This window comes from Amblyomma mixtum, chromosome 9 (genome assembly GCF_055824585.1).
Source record: "Amblyomma mixtum isolate Tamu chromosome 9, ASM5582458v1, whole genome shotgun sequence".
Lineage (NCBI taxonomy): Eukaryota > Metazoa > Arthropoda > Arachnida > Ixodida > Ixodidae > Amblyomma > Amblyomma mixtum.
In genome coordinates this window covers 15,049,345-15,055,406 of record NC_143020.1, presented here as the reverse complement: position 1 = coordinate 15,055,406, position 6,062 = coordinate 15,049,345, and the positions used below count along the sequence as shown (strand labels likewise).

Here is a 6,062-nt window from a genome sequence, read left to right as displayed (position 1 = left end):
CCCAGGGTCCCCGCAATGCCCCACTGCACTCAACTGTTTATGTTCCTAAGTTCCATAACAATGGCAGCCGGCCGATGGCGATGGTCTGCACGGACGGGTCCTACGAGCGCAGTAGGGTCTCCTAGTCCTCCCAGGTCCTACATGGAAAGACCCTGCTGCATCGCAGGACCCTAATGTTTTCACTTTGGAATAATGCTTTCGCTTTATATAATAGCTCCAGCAAAATAACCGTCTTCCTTCATTATCCGTGCATTTTGTGTGGCACGGAAGTTTGTTTTCATAAACTATTTTTTCCGTGCCTATGACTCTACCACCAATATAAATTCGAACAAACGATTCTGAATAAGCTGGCATAACAGAATTTTTATTCGAATGTCTTTCAATCCATAAAATGCACTAATTGGATAATTCTGAATGGTGCCCTTTTTTGGCACCAACAGCTGACATAATTAATGAACAGATCTGCTTCAGAGAGAAAACCATACCAAGACATTTCTTTACAAATACCATTAAAAAAACGATTGTTCTCTTAGTTCTTCTGACACAAGGGACATCTTTGCTCCCTAATACTGAAAAAGAATAAATAAAAGGTGATAAACACCATCTTTTTCTCAGGTACAAAAATTCAACTGGTCGCGTCCGCAAAGAAACAGCTCACCTTTTTTCTACTTTCAGTACATTTCTATTTTAGAGTAGATAAAGTATGCAGGCACACATGCATAAAAGATTTCCTGCTTTTGACCTACAACATGAGGGCCGGATTTCGATCGGGTTGAATGCGAAAACTGCCGTGCGCTAGAATATTTGCGGTTCTTCATTTACGCTATAGCGTCGAAGTCAACCAGGAGCAGGCTACTCAGGCTATATTAAAAAACCTTAGTCCATCTTTGAATTAAAAAAAACAAATTCTTCTAGAACTGGTGGCGGCGCAATAGGAGGCAACACCGGCGGAAGTGCACTGCATGCAATTCCACATTTGCATTGTTTTTATTTTTGTGCACCTACAGTTTTGTCAGTCAATCACCACACCTTGGATCATGGAATAATTCGTCAATTAACATTTTGTAAGCGACGGCGGTACCATGCCACTGAAAAACGAGAAAGGTAGATTGTTTTGTTTCATACTGGTCGCCTAGCAACAAGTCCTTGCGGGGGCATGTCTTTAGCGACTGCCTTCTCTGTTCAACTCTCTCCTTTGCTGCGGTTTATCGCTCGTATACTGCCTCCCATGAAATTCAACACTTAACTCGCGTTTAGGCTCTGCTGTTGATAAATCAGTTATGCGTTGGCGTGAATTGGTTGCGACAGTAGAACTGACCTTTTTTGAAAAAGTGAATTGATGAACACCGAAGGCTCCACTTCCAATGTTGTATATCTGCACTTGATTTATCAGCCTAATGTGCATCACTCCCGAGTGTGCGTAATGCAGCCACAAACGTTAGGCCAACCAGACGCACACGCAGATCGCCACGTTCTCACAGCATGATGTACTCCAGTGGAGATACTTTTTCTGTGATTTCATCGAAGTTTCGTCTATATTTTGACGTCTTCTACAAAAGACATTCATGTGCACCTATCACGTGAGGTAGGTGCAGATTACGTCTAAAGTGGTTGCTGTATACGCAAGGCACTCCTGCGGAAGCTTCGGAAAGGCATGGCTAATTATTTTCGGTGGAAATTTCTGTGGATATACGCATTTTTTCCGCACTCCCTCCTGTTTGACGGGATCTCGTCTGAGCTATGTCCTGCCATGATTGATATCATGGAAGCTTCTAGTGGATTCCCGGTTAGACCGGTCCTCCTTTATTTCTCGTCAGATACAAAAAGGCTTTACCAAACAGCAAAGAAGCTTCCCGTCGCGGTTAAGTTTGTGAAGGCTGCAACCTCACAGGTATATTGTGAATTTAAAGATCAGTACGAAGGAATTCATAGTAACTGTGCTGGTTTATCAAAAATGCGTCCACTGCTTAGAATTCAGGAAAGGATAATATTTATGCCCTTTTTCAGCGCTACGTCAGGTATGAGTGAAATGAGCATTTATAGCCTTATATTCACGGAAGTGAGACATCGGTGGGTGATCGACATTGACCATACCAGTCAGCTGTATGAATATTTGGATTCTCCCCTCTGCCAAGTCATCAGAGTAAGTGCAAGCGACATTAACGTTACTGAAGACTTCTACCAACGGTGTAAGATTTACCGAAGAGTAAGTGCGTCTGAGCTCTTTTATCGCGATTCAGCAAGGAAACCCAGGTTTCCACAAGGAGAGACGATTCGAGCTGTATTGGCCATTTATGGCAAGGTGCATGCAGACGTTAAGAAAATATCTGAAGCTTTGGCTTTGATTGAAGGATACCGTAGCCTGAACAACACCTTGCACATAGAAAAAATGGGGCGTTGGCGAGATTTCAAATACAAGGTTATTGATTTGGTCCTCCTTCCTACTGGTAGCAGCATTTTATCAAGTGGAGACGTTTACCCATACGCGCAATATTCCCCTGTTCCGCTGTGCTTCTTCAGCCGGCGTAGAGTAAGCAACAGAATCACCTTTATGGATAGCTGGACATCATGCGCCTACTTATTCGTCGTTTTGGTTGGAGCCGCGTGTGCAATAGGCGTCTTTACATGTACCCGCTGTCACCTTCTTTTTGGGACACAGCGAAGGTTCCAAGCGGGAAGCTATTTGTTGCTGCTTTCATGTGCACTTCTGGGAAGGAGTCCTCCGTCATCTGCGGCTGACTCTTTAATACATCGACACCTGGCAACTGCTTTCTGGGCCCTAGGGATGCTCGTTCTCAACAATTACATACAGTCCAGCATCACAGCCACCCGAAGCGTTCCGATTGTTTCAGGCAGTGTGAAATCCTTCCGGGAAATTCAGTCTCGAATTGAGGCAGGGCTCACTTGGCCTTGCTTGAGCATTGACTGGATTGGGTTCAATGAAGAGGAATTAGAAGATAGTCATCTGAAGGATTTCTTTCAAGTCATTTCGAATGCTGTGAAACGATGTATTAGCAGTTGCAACTATGAAAGAGAGATGCCCGTGTGCTACAAGAAGGTATGGGAGAGTTCATATGTTGCATTTTCGACGTGTAACGAGGACGAAGTGTATGCGGCTGCACAGTGGAGTTTGGCTCCGGGCGAGCATTTCACCACAGTGCATCAAGTGCCAGCTATGCATGTTTTGAACCCACTGCGGTAAGTACTTCTGCTTGTTTAGTTGCGCCCTCACATCTGCTGCTCGAGCAAGCGGCAGGGTTTACTGTCAGTGGAGCATGTCTATGTATTTTTCCAAATTCATTTAGCACCCTATGAAGGGGCCGACGCAGCCCGTACATAAGAAGTCACTTGTTTTCTCCCTATGATTGGCAGCAAGTCCTAGCGAGACGAGGTGGTGCACAATGAATGAAATAAAACCGTAAAGCTCTGCCTACTTTAGAAGCAACAAAAGAAGCCGTTCTGAACTCAACATTGGAATTAAAACCCATAAACTGTGTGCATCATTTGTTGCCAGGCTTTCTATTACTGAGAATTGAAATAGTTTCTCTATTCTTTGCTCCTATCAATATTTATCGCCATTTTCCTTACAGCGAGGAACACCGCCACCTGCTGCTTGCTATCACTGAACATGGACTAGCTTTTCCTCATCGCACCACGTCCATGCCACAGGACGCAGGCAACAAGGATGAGCATGAAGTGTTTATCTTCTACTTTGCATTGTATTTGCTCGGCTGCGCATTATCGGCTGCAGCTCTGGCTGGAGAGCTCCTATCGAAATCTTCATGCCGAAAATGGTTGCATAGCCTCTTCACCGAAACAGAGAAGTGAAGAATAATCAGTGTACACTGGCCTCACATGCTTAATATTTTTTTCACATGAACCACGCGCCATACTTACGGAGAACAGTTAATATATTTCGCATAAAAACATTTCGCGTTCCCATATTACAAAAGCGTATTTCCTCTATGGATAGTACCCATAACACATGTCGCGCAGCGTCTCCTTTTCAACTATTGTCGGGCGGCGCCAAGCCTGCACTTGCAGTGACCCTGCATTTAAAACTGCATCGGAGTTCACGTCGTGGGTGTAGTAATTTGTAATTATGTCACGAACGCCTATTATACTGCTTGAAATAACCACACTGCTGCGTACACATTCTTTCTTCGGTTTTCAAGCAAAGGTTAAAGGTATTGAACCTAAGTGAGTGATAGTGAGCAAAGCACGGTACAGGTGAGGTGTGTACCTTGCCATCACAGAAACATTATATTACATAATGAACCTGCTCAGACAGAGAAACGAAAAGTAATGATATCCAGTAAGCAACGAGGAAAAGTTTATCGCTTGAAGTACTTCTCTTTTTTGGCCACTACTGGGCAGGTTTTTCACTGGTAGCCTCCCTATTTATGCAGGAGAACCTACTTCACTCACAAAGCAAAACTTTCTTCGTGTTTTTTCGTTGCTTTGAGTACCGAGTTTTGCCCCCGCCGTTAAATCATTATTTCGGATGAAGCTGTTGGAGGACAACACCTACACGCCCTACGGGAATGTACCGTGCACGCTAGGCTCGTTTCAACCTGCATTTAACAGCGTTGGTTATTGTTTAATCTGTTATCTACAAAGAAAATGTTAGGTTCAAGCTTTAGTTGTTGATGGGCTGTTGATTGATTTCGATACACCGATGTTCCCAGCACATACGAGCAACAAACACATTAAAAGAATATTAGTGAGGAGAGCTGTTGAGCATAGAAATATTTTTGGGTCAAATTACTCTAGCTATCAATCGGGAAGAATTTCTTCTAAATGACAAAAAATCGAATGAGTTGATCTGTAACGCAGCGCTTATAATGCGGTGTTGCTAAATATTGTTTTGAGTTGAGGCCGTCATTTACTAATTGACTCAAAATTTACGTAAAACTTGAAACTACTAACTTCAATTAATAACTTTGCTTGTATTACTGTGGTTCAATAAACTTGACTTGGCTTGAACTAGCCTATGGGATGAGGTTTTCAGAGTGGGGGTCTTCCTAACAAACCTGGGGGAAAAGGCTTACGAGACTCTGAGCAGCCTGCTGCTGCCGAAAAAGCCAACAGAGGTCAAGTACAAAGAAGCTGCAGAAGTTCTTCGAAAGCACTGTGCTCCAAAACTGTCTGTGCTTACCGAATGGTATCGCTTCTACCAGCGAAAGCAAGAGCTGAACGAAAGCCTGAAACAGTTCATCGTCGAGCTCAAAAGGCTGGCTGCTACATGCACGTTTGGAACATTCTTGGAAGAAGCGCTCCGAGATCGATTGATTGCTGGAATCCGTACGTTTTCGATTCGATGCCACCTTCTTGCCCTGTCGGATGACGAAGTCACCTGGGAGCGAGTCTGCAAAATTGCCATCGCCTTGCAAACGGCCCAGAAGGACACCCGGGAAATGCTATCGGAGGGGTCAACCGCCAGTGCTGCCGACGTCTACAGGCATCGGGAACCTGCCACGCAAGGGAGAAGTCACTCGACTAAGCATAAGACCGCGATCAACGTGCAACGTGCCTCCCAAAACAGTCCAAGGAAGCAACGTGGGAAAGGAACTGTTCGCGCCTGTCATAGGTGTGGCGGACTGCACGAGCCAGTGAGTTGTCCTTTTTTCAACAGTACGTGTTTCAAATGTTCGAAGCTAGGTCATGTAGCGAAAATGTGCAAACAAAGGTCGTCCACAAAGTTGAGAAAATCTTGTCGGCAACTGCTGAGTTGCTTACGGTTTGTACTACAAACAAGGTTCATAGCTCTCCGCCCATCGTGCTTAATGTAAAGGTAAACGGCAAGGGTATCCCAATGAAATTAGGCACGGGAGCCGCTGTGACCATAAGATCTTAAAGAGACTTCGATGCAAATTTCCCAAACTACCCATGTTCCAAAGACGACTTATGTCTAGGAGTGTATAATGGCACTGCACTCAAAGTAAAAGGTGCCTGTGCGTATGTGCGTCTGTGTGGGTACACCTGTCGCCTAGTTCATTCTTTCGGCCCGAGTGTTCTCCAGGGATCCATGACAGTTTCTTCAACTCTAAAGCTGCAATACT

At 44.5% G+C, this 6,062-nt stretch overlaps 1 pseudogene; it reads left to right on the top strand.

The window, feature by feature from the left end:
• Window positions 1-3,037: 3,037 nt before the first annotated feature.
• LOC149328376 (uncharacterized) lies at window positions 3,038-5,857 on the top strand (annotated as a pseudogene).
• The last annotated feature ends 205 nt before the right edge of the window (window positions 5,858-6,062 follow it).